Below are 11941 nucleotides of genomic sequence, written 5' to 3' on the forward strand. Positions count from 1 at the left end.
GCAGTCCATGGATTTATGCCATCATGTTGGTGCTTCTGCTTTTCTGTCACTGGCATGATGCCCAAACTTTAATCTCAATTCTAACCTGAACCCTAAAACCAAGCACCAACCCACCATCAGCCCTCTGAAGGCGTTTCACAAAGTGAGCAACATCCACACTTTCCCAGGGTCTAATAAAACTCACCACACTGGTCCACACAAAAATGTCCTTAAACACACACATACAGGGACCTTATTGAGTGCAGGAGCAGCAATGTTGGGTTAATCCATTCTATGACACACACCAGTAAGCACCTAATCTTTAACGCGCACACAACCTTCACGTGACAACAGGAAATTCACATTATTTTTAAGAGGCCCACCAGCAGGTCTAACAACAGGAGCCCGGTTGGTTTTAATGTTGACAACAGTCCAGCCTGTAGTCTCTACTGCAGGTCTGCCAGGCTCAGATTCCCTACTGTTATCATCTTATTACTGTCCTTAGTCACTCATTCAATTTAATATCAGAGGAAAGCTTTCAAGACAGATTAAATAAATCTTTTTTTTATATATATTTCCTTTGCTTTTAAATTGATAGGGACTGAATCCTGTCTAGACGTCACCTAATACAGAGTGTTTATCAAGACAAATATTTTTTTTCTTCCTGGATACACCACATGTGCACTGCTTGGTTCACAACAGCCAATCAGAGAAACAACTGCGTGCCACATCTGAGCTTGGAAAATGGAGATTTCGAGGAGCACCTGAGAGGATTGTGTTTCTGAAGCGCTGACCGCATATTTTTTTCCAAAGGTGTCTCTGTGTGTGTGTGTGTGTGTGAGTGTGCGTGTGCGTGTGTGTGAGTGTGTTTCCTCAATGTCACTCTCTTTTCTCTCAAAGATGGAGGCTTACATAAACACTGAGCCAGAGCTCCGCCGGGCAGCTAAACCCATTAGGAGACTCCTGAATGCAAATCCGCTGCTGCAGATATTTAATAAGAGACCTGTGCTGGCAAATTAGATTACCTTGCAATTGCCAGTGGATAATGTGCTAAAAGCTTTCCCACTTAAGCGTTACTCCTTACTGAATATTATTCACACTTTGAGGGGCCGGTGCAGCCTTAAAGAAGCAGACGCCTGGAAGTGAGACGCAGATGGTGGTCAGAGTCGGTGCCTGAATACAAGATGAGTCACAGAGAAAACAGAAAAATGGCTCTGTGGCTGATTCAGAGCCAAATGACTCAAAACCTTGGGTAAGATTGAAACTTACTCTTTACTCTATATAAAGTATGTGTCCAATCTACAAATATGACAAATATGACAGCAGTTTTGACATCATTTAGAGACGAACCCGTCCTGTATTTAACTGCTTTTTGGTCATTTTGCTGCCAAATTTCACTTTCCTTATTCCCTGATAATCTTAATTCCTGTAAACATCACAGAGCCACTGTTAATGAAGAAGAACATGTTCAATTAGCACGAGCAACAGTCACACATACAGTGAGTCCTTGATTGTTCACGTCTAGTCTTTTGGCAAATACACTTAAAGTTAATCTAATCATTCAAAAAAAAAAGATTCGATTTGTTGCCACTTTAACTGAAAGAGCTTAAATTCACATTACCTGCTAAAGTAGTACATATGGACACATCAAATCTGACTTTATTATTTATTTATTTAATCAGATCTGGGTCACTTGCACAAGTTGTCCTACCTTTATTTATTTATTTTGTCTTAGATTTGATTCATATCCTGTCAGATCCTTGCTAACATTTAAATAAACATCAACATCCAAATATAGAGAATATTTAGGCAGGGAAAAAGATTTTTGGTTCTGGAGACTTTTATATTTCTGTTTGTAGTCCATTTGGATTTGGTGAACAAAACAAGGATTGTGTCTGCCGAATTTCAGTGCTCTCAGCTTTTGTCTAATGACAATTTATTTACTTTTTATTAGTCTTTTCTAAAATGTATGTGCATTCTTGAACAAGGACGAGTGGACCGAACAGGAAATCTTGAATTGGATATCCACTGGCAACACTGGAAGTCCCCCAAAAGTGGGTAGTTTGCACCAGAAGATAAGGTCTCAGGCTAGTTGTTGGTTTCCTAAATTGACTCCTCAAAGTCTGATGAAAATGAACACGAGGCAACAACAGCAACATGGAGTTAATATAAACATGAATGACGGTTATACTTTGTGTATTTGTGTATTTTTCAGTGTAAAAACATGCTTCTTGGCAGTGGCTTTTAGTCAGGAAATGTTGAAAATGCCTCATTAAAAGCTTTTCAAGGAAAGACTGCAACTATATATATATATATATATATATATATATATATATATATATATATATATATATATATATATATTTTTTTTTTTTTTTTTAAATTTTGAATCTGACCCAATACAATTGTTTGCAGTGGTCTGTGCATTTCCTGCTACACATCAGTGGCAGGAGATAACAGGATAGGTGACATCTCGCCGCAGTGAGAGCCCGAAGCACTCAGGGATATGACAATGAAACCATCCAAACAATTATTCCTCGGGATAAATGGGCGCTGTGTGAAAAGGTCAGCAACAAACGACGGCCAATTCCCCGCAGAGTGGAAACTGAGTAAAAATAATCGCCCTGTGATTGAATTGAATCCTGGGACATTTGAGCCACAGTAATGAAATGGTTGTTGTTGTGACCCAACCCTTTCACCTCTCTGATGATTTTTTACCAGATTACAGGGCAGACAGCAGAGGCGACTATTTGCCTACAGGAATATATTTAATATATGTACATAGGTTTGTTTTGCCAATGTAAATCCCTATTATCACAGCTATTTCTGCATATTACACGCCTGTGTTCACCTGCAGGGTTGAAGGGGCACCAGGGGTCTTATGCACAGCCAGTCATAAACACAGTTAATCGCTGAGCTTTAAAGGAAGTCTGCAAGTCTTAGTGTACAGCTTTTTCTAGAATAACCAACTAATATGTTTTATCATCTTTGTGCATCATATTCCAAAGATGCTCTAACACAAAGATGGCACATTATAGAATACACTTACTATATACACCAACCATATTTGGATGGAAGTTATTATGATACTTTGATCAGAAGGCTTAAAAGTAAATGTCAGAATTAATATTTATCTAGATTATATATATTTTTTTTTTAAAAAGCAACTTTCAGCTGCTCAAAGGTTGCCCCACATGTTTGATTTGTGTCTGTGGCTGGACTCAAACTAACAACCGTTTGCTCGCCAAGCGAAAGGGTCAACCACTACACCATTACATTTTGCATTTCTGGAAGCGATATATTTGTGTTGCAAGATCTCACAAGAGTGTGATGCTGAAACAGAGGCCAGTCTTCAATAAAGTTAATTACTTTCTTATCATGTGTTATGATATTGGTTTGACATGTATGTGGTTTATGCTAATTATTCTGGTGATCTATGTTAATTATCCCAAAGGTGTTAGCTGATTGGCACCCATGGCTGGTATTTAATTCAGTCTAGTGCTAAAAATAATAGTAACAGTTTCACTTGATGACTAAGTGCCTTGGTTGTTTTCCATACTTATACTTGCTCAACACAGTATCTAGCAAGACTCCATGCATTTGTTGGGCTGCCTCCACATTCATCCATCACATGCATTTGACTACAGTAAAACTGACCAAGAAAGTGTGGAAAACATGTAGATTGTGAACATTTGGAGCTAAAAATCGGTCAGTATCGGTGCACAGCTCCACCCATCCTGTTGGTACTACCTGCAGGTAGTACCAACAGGATAAAGGGGCAGGGAAGTGGTAAAACCCACGTGATAGCCTCTCCTTTAAAATCTGTATATTCTCAGCACTCAGAATAGCTTTGGATCTAGCTTTAGTCTTCCTTGTTGCCTTATTCCAACTATTTTGGTGTGAAAAATAGAAAATGTAATGCTTTCTCAACTCTAGAATTAAAACAAATATCTAAGTAATTAATTAATATAAGAAATGTGCAAGAACTATTCAGCTATTCATCTAAACTGATTACTAATATTTTATTAGGAAATTCTGGTCAGCGGTAGTCTCAACCATCAAAACTTTCTTCTACTTCTTTTACTTTGTTGCATGGCTCATTTCAAATAGTCTCTGATATGACCTCATCTTGCTCGTGAGATGAACTGTGAGGTTAAAGTATGAAAATAATGACCCTGTTGGAGTAGCGAGAGTTTGCAGAGAAGCAGTGGGGATGTTTTCCTTTATTTCAGTAACAGATCAGATCAGGTCAGTTAGCATACATAACAAAGCTTTGATCTAAAGTGTGTCTTCACCAACACAGACTGTCATTCACCTGCTGTTGACTACACTGAGCCAGACCTACACACACACACACACACACACACACACACACACACACACACACACACACACACACACACACACACACACACACACACACACACACACACCGTGACAACCTGAGGCATGCAGTGGTCGGTCTGTTGCCTCCGTTCATATGACTAATTAGACCAGCTTCACACTGTGCCGTTCCTTTTGATGCTGATCCCTGGTGCTAATTGCTGCGTCAGTCCCGGGTCACAGCCAGGTTAAGTTCAAATGCAGGACCGACGTCTCCACTAACTTCTCTAACCACCACTTGCCCCACCCAAAAAAACTAAAGATGGAAATGAGTTAAGAGTTTATCTAGGCTATGTATGTGACCTTAAGGATTTATTTATTTTACACACATTTTAACAAAGATTTAAAAGCAGAGCTGGGTGTCACTATGAGCACAAATAATCTGCAAATGCAATCTTTGTAAAAGTTTCCTCTAATTCCTTTACAATGATAGGAAATGTTGAATATCAGTGAAATATTGTGCACATTCCAGCAATGCACCATCCAACCATAGCGATGCCATACAATATTAACCTTTTGTTTATGAGCCAAAGGTCAGCCTCCAGAATGCGTTAAACTATGACTTCTTGCTGTTTTTTCTAATCTTGGCTGTTTATGATGTCATTGAGAGTGAATAGCCAAAACATGTTCATCTCAGGCACAAAGCTCTAGCTGTGGTCACAGATGCCTCCACCTTCCAGCTGTAGCTTCCTCATCCGTGAAGGGCAGCCAATCAGAAAAAAGTTGATGTAACGCTGTCTAAAATCTAGACAGCAGGCAAACTGAGCTACTAAACCAAGGCACAGTGCAAAATAAATAAGTAAGTAATATCATCATGAAGCTGGAAATGACCATCTTTTAAGTTATTTCATGTGCTCTCAGAGTACATTTTTTATACTATGTGTTAGAGATAGAGTGGTTGTATTTGTATTTCACTGATGTTCCTAATAAAGTGGTCAAGGGAGTGTACATGACCAAATGTTTCCGGACTTGATTGCCTACAGATTTACACTTATAATGTGAGGTTTGTAAGTATGATCTGTCCCTGAAGAAGACCTTAGTCAAAATGTTGCAGATCATGTTCCTATTTCAGACTAAATTAAGTAGTCCAGGTACTGTTAAAAAAAATGTGCAGGAGACTGGGTGGTGCTTTCATCTCATTTTACTAATTTTCACAGACCACAGTGTTATCACCAATCCTCCAGTTCCCGTTTTCTCATTCAGTGAATTACCGCATGTAAATATGCTCTGAAGAACACTGCTGTAGCAGCAGGATCACGTCTTTGACTCTTCGATAAATAAGCAGGCTTTCTCTTAACCTCAGTCCAACCTTCACCCCTCCCTCCCCCTTAAACTCTATTTTGCCCAAACTCAAAGGGATTACACTGGGCCTTGGTGAAGGATAGGTCAAATGAAAAGAGAAGAGGGTGGGTGGAGGAGAGGGACGAGGATGCGATGATTCATCACAGGGCCAGTGAGCTACTGGACTGCAAGACCACAAAGTCACCTGAAAAAACTTTTGAAGCACTAAGTCTTCTTCTTCTTCTTTTTTAAAGCAAGATTTTTTGACCAATAGAGTAAGCATTCCGTCTTTATGTTTGCACACTTTATATCATTATAATTTTTTGTAGTTTTCTACACCATATCCAGTCACTTGCTTGAGACACAAAAGGTGACCTTTTGATCCAAGTTAAAAATTTTTTTTATAATATATGTGTTATATTATCCAAGATTTCCCCATTTCCAAAAAACATACTCACCTGGTTGGTAAACCTGTGACTTATGACACCACTATGTCTCCAAGCTCTTTGTAGGTCTCTAAAACCAATACCATTATCTCCATGGCTGGTGTGTCGTGTAATGGTAGATGTGGCCGTCATCTCACAAAATTTCATAATTTGATACCACAGGATGACAACACATTGCAACATTTACAGGGTAAGACCTGTGAAATCAGAGGCAGGCAGTGTGTCTGCAGTCAAAGTTTGTACCCAGCACAGTATACCAGGGATTTAGTCACCATGTTGCCAAAAGTATTCACTCGTAAGCCTTCACACACATATGAGCTTGAGTGACATCACATGTTTAATCCATAGGGTTTAATATGATGTGCCATCCCCAAACTGTTCCCACAAAGTTGGGAGCATGAAATGGTCCAAAATGTCTTGGTATGCTGAAGCATTAAGAGTTCCTTTCACTGGAACTAAGGGGCCGAACCCAACTCCTGAAAAGCAACCTCACACCATAATGTCTCCCCTGATCTAAAGTCCAGTGGGGGCGTGCTTTACACCACTGCATCCGACACTTGGCATTGCACTTGGTGATGCAAGGCTCGGCCATGGAAACCCATTCCATGAAGCTTTCTACACACTGTTCTTGAGCTAATCTGAAGGCCACATGAAGTCTGTAGTAAGTGTACTCTGCACCTCAGCCTCCGCTGTCCTCACACTGTAACTTTCCATGGCCTGTCATTTTCTGGCTGAGTTGATGTCGTTCCTAATTGCTTCCACTTTCTTATAATACCACTAACAGTCAACTGTGGAATATTTAGCAGCAAGGAAATTTCACCACTGGACTTGTTGCACAGGTATCATCCTATCACGGTACCACACTGGAATCTGAGCTCCTGAGAGTGACCCATTCTTTCACAAATGTTTGTAGAAGCAGTCTGCACGCCTGGGTGCTTGGTTTATACACCTGTGACCATGGAAGTGATTGGAACACCTGAATTCAGTGATTTGAATGGGTGAATGAATACTTTTGGCAGTATAGTGTATTAATACTGGACAATTTCTTAGGTCACCTTTTTGGTGTGGTGCCAGCAGCAACAGGAGTCTGTGGATGTTGGGGCGGTGGATGGGTGTGTAGAGAGACTGGCATCATAAAACGGGGTCTGACCAAGTCCTCTAAATTACTGCATTTTATCACAACACTTGTCACATGTCATTTATGCCATTTAGTTTCAACAGTGTAACTCAGACACATGTTCTAGCCCTAACCATTTTGCATTTCATTTAATGCTGTAAATCACATACAGAAATCACCTGCAGTGATGGCCCATGATGTCACACCAGTATCAGTGACTGGAGGGTCCAGGTTAGCCCACATATGTTTGTGTTTTGAAAAGAATTTACCGTATTTTTCGGACTATAAGCCGCTACTTTTTTCCCACGTTTTGAACCATGCGGCTTATAGCCCGGTGCGGCGTTTCTGTGGATTTTTCTTTAACCACCAGGGGGCTCTTTAGCAGGATATGAATCATGGGACGTCAAAGTTGGAAATCAAAGAAGAAAGCGCCAACAAGTGCTAGCAGCAGGCACAAAAGAGATTTTTTCAAACTCCCTCATCATGGAAACCACAAAAAGAACTTCCTATGATGCCGCTTTTAAGTTGAGGGCTATCGACCTGGCACTACAGGAGGGAAATAGAGCCGCTGCACGTAAGCTCGGCGTGAACGAATCAATGGTGAATTGACTTGTTATAACTCAAATTTGGGGTTGTCTGTCCCCCTCTGCTGAGTGCCGAGTAATTGTGGAAAACCGAGAGCGGCGGAGATACCAGCGGCTTATAGCCCGGTGCGGCTTATATATGTACGTTTCCAGTTTTTTCCAAAAAATTTGTAGGTGCGGCTTATAGTATGGTGCGCTCTATAGTCCGGAAAATACGGTAATCCCTGTATTGAGCTTCTTCGGTGCTATTTAAACTAAAGAGAAAAAGTCTTATTTTTAATTATTATTTACAAAACTTGGTGTAGGCAATTTTGGATATCATTTAGTTTTTGTCCTTTGTGTCTGGGTATCAGTTAGTCACAGTAGAATACACTGTGTCAGTGAACATATTCCAGTGCTTTGCTCAATATTTATGTTCTTCTCTGGTGTGACACTGAGCACTGTGAACATCAGTACACGTGTTTTAAAAATTGACCTATACTGCAGATTACCAATACATACAAAGATCACGTGGTGTTAGCATTAGCTCATATTTGCTCAAACAAAATACAGACGGTCTTCAAGCCTGAAAGGATTTTGTATCTATCTTCTATGCCCTTTAAGAAGCCATTTGCTCTATCTGTCTCGACACGACTATTGGACATTCAGCTGGTCGAACAAGTGTTAGATCTTTAGATGGGAATGTTTGACTGCACTCTGCTTCTGAATAATTGAGGAGCTCGGTGGTTAAAAAAGGTAGATTGATGGACATCTACAGGCTCCCGCAGTGTTTGCTATGTAGAGAGTGTGACAGACGCCAGTAGCAAGAGGTTAATAACACGCTTATTGCAACACCCGAACCCTTTTTGCGGCATAACAGGGACATCCAGGAGATTTTAGCAGCAGGGGCGTGGTGCTAAAAGCTAACAGTGGGATTTTAGAAGTACATCCACCCTGCACCTCAGCCTGCTTCTACATCTCTTTAAGAAGGAGAGCTGTCATTGTGTTGTGGTCCTGCAGACTGGATCGACCCTCTTGAACCCCCAGGGAGGCTGTTTCTGAGATGTGCCAAGAGTCACATCTCTAAATATGGCCAGAGTGAAGGGGAGCCATCCCTGCATGTTAGACTGTGGACTTCACCTCCGTGTCCTTGTATTAGTTTGACCTCAACTTCAGAACTCCACACTTCAGCTCCACAGATTTTCACTTTGGCAAAGAGAGAAAAGATGTGCTCACTGGAACCTTCACACCGAGCATGACAAGTCAAAGTAAAAGTCAAGGTTATTGCACAACTTGTAAAAAATGGAAACTTACTTTTCATGTATTTTTCAAAATAATTTTCCAGATCAAGGGTATCCAAATATGATTTGTATTGTATGTCGGTGCCATTTGTTGTGTTTATTTTAGACTCTGAAGCTGAAAAATACATTCATAGATAATTAATAAATGTAACATAAAAACAACTTTTAGGTAAAATGATTACTTCTGTGTTTAAAGTTTCCATGCAAGTGTACTTTAAATCAGTTTAAGCTCACTATTTAAACTCACTCCTACTGTTGTGCAAAAGGAGAGGGTGCAACATTCAAGTGAAAAAAAAAAAAACATGCTGGAAGTGGTTGATTTCCATTTGCGTTGTGTATTTATTTGTTATAATGTTTCATCTGCTGCTATTTCTTTGTGTTTTGTGAATCAAATGAAAGCTTTGGTGGATATTGGCATCACATGGTTCATATAGGCCATCTTTTGAAAGTCAAGGATGATGCAGGGTTGGCTTCTGATGCAAATTTTCAGAAAATTATGACTTTTAGGGTCATAGAGTTTGAACCAGGCATAAAGACGGGGAAAGAAATGTTTTCGGGCACTACAAATACAGAAACTCTCTAAATCCTTAGGTTTCTTGGCTGCTGCTTGGCACCTCAAAGCTTCAGCTCCTTCCACAGATCTTCTAAGGACTGAGTTCTGAAGACTGGCTAGGCCACTCCATGACCTTGATGTGCTTCTTCTTTGTTGCCTTGTTTCACCTTGTTTTGGGTCATTGTCATGCTGGAAGACCATCCACGACCCATCTACAGGTTCTTGTCCAAGATTTTATGGTACATGGCCCTGTCTATTGGCCCCTCAATGCAGTGAAGTTGTCCTGCATCCCTTACATCACAGTGTGTTACCAATGATGTTCTTTGTGATTGTGGGCCCAATTGCCTTCAGATTATTAAAAGTTCTTCCCATTTAGTTTTGGGCTGATCCAACATCTTTCTCAAGATCATTTTAACCCCATGAGGCAAGATTTTTCATGGAGCTCCAGACAGAGGGCAATTGATGGTCACTTTTATATTTTTTTCCATTTCTGAATGATCGTTATCAGGCTGTCCTAAATGCTCCCTGAAAAGCCTTCAGCTGATCCAAAATGCTGCAGCTAGAGTACTGACAGGGACTAGAAAGAGAGAGCAGATTTCTCCCATATTGGCTTCTCTTCATTGGCTCCCTGTTAAATCTAGAATAGAATTTAAAATCCTTCTCCTCACCTACAAGGTCTTGAATAATCAGGCCCCATCTTATCTCCAAGACCTTATATTACCATATCACCCCAATAGAGCACTTCACTCTCAGACTGCTGGCTTCCTTGTGGTTCCTAGGATACTTAGAGTAGAATGGGAGGCAGAGCCTTCAGCTTTCAGGCCCCTCTTCTGTGGAACCAGCTCCCAATTTGGATTCAGGAGACAGACACCCTCTCTATTTTTAAGATTAGGCTTAAAACTTTCCTTTATGATCAAGCTTATAGTTAGGGCTGGATCAGGTGACCCTGAACCATCCCTTAGTTTTGCTGCTATAGGCCTAGTCTGCTGGGGGGGTTCCCATGATGCACTGTTTCTTTTTATACCTCTTTTTACTCTGTCTATACCCCACTCAGCATTTAATCATTAGTTATTATTAATCTCTGGCTCTCTTCCACAGCTTGTCTTTTTCCTCTCCCCTCAGTCCAACCGGTCGCAGCAGATGACCCCCCCTCCCTGAGCCTGGTTCTGCTGGAGGTTTCTTCCTGTTAAAAAGGAGTTTTTTCCTTCCCACTGTTACCAAGTGCTGCTCATAGGGGGTTGTTTTGACTGTTGGGTTTTCTCTGTATTATTGTAGGGTCTTTAACCTACAATATAAAGTGCCTTGAGGCGACTGTTGTGATTTGGTGCTATACAAATAAAATTGAATTGAATTGAACTGAACTGAACTGAACTGAACTGAACTGAACTGAACTGAACTGAATTGAATTGAATTGAATTGAATTGAAACTGAATCACAACCAACAGTTTGTCACTGTCTCACAAGGTTCTTGCTGATGGAAAGAAAGAAAGAAAGAAAGAAAGAAAGAAAGAAAGAAAGAAAGAAAGAAGAAAGAAAGAAAGAAAGAAAAGAAAGAAAGAAAGAAAGAAAGAAAGAAAGAAAGAAAGAAATGTAAAACGACAGAGAAACTGTAGTTGTGATGTCACTGTGGTTCATGGCCTTTTCTTAAAAGAAAAGATTCCCAATAAGGTGGGTGGACAATCATTTAAGGACAGGTTACAGCCATCAGTAATTAATTCACTGCATACAATTGTTCCTCCTGAGCCTGGATCCACCACAGGTGCAATTATCATGGAGTTCTTCTTCCACACTGTCACAAAGTGCTTGCTCATAGGCTCTCATCCATAAGGTTCTTGTCATGTAACCACTGTGGCACGTGGGTAAAGGACCCCAGTGCAGGACTCAAGACAGGCTTTAACTACATCTCAGACTAGACACAGGAGGCAGGCATACTGAGGGAACAAAACTCAATTAAATCATACACACGACTCAGATAACTAAACTAAGCACAGAATTGAAACACGATCAAACATACTCAAACAAAAGATAAGAAACCAAACCCAGGGATCACAGAAAATAAGACAACAAAAGTCCATAAACTCAAAAACACTGATGGTCCCAGACCCTGGACCATGACAGTTCTCTTTCTAATATTGCAGGATCTTTACTTCACAATATAAAGCCCTTTGTGATGGCTATTGTTGTAAGGAGCTCAGTGAATTTGAGTGTGGCACTGGATACCACAGTTGCAACATGCCATCAGAAGATGGGTACACTCACCTGCCTGTCCACCCTCAACCATCTCCTAATCTTCTGAGTAAATTCTGGCCAGTCACCCT

The sequence above is a fragment of the Archocentrus centrarchus genome, chromosome 16, assembly GCF_007364275.1.
Source record: "Archocentrus centrarchus isolate MPI-CPG fArcCen1 chromosome 16, fArcCen1, whole genome shotgun sequence".
NCBI lineage: Eukaryota > Metazoa > Chordata > Actinopteri > Cichliformes > Cichlidae > Archocentrus > Archocentrus centrarchus.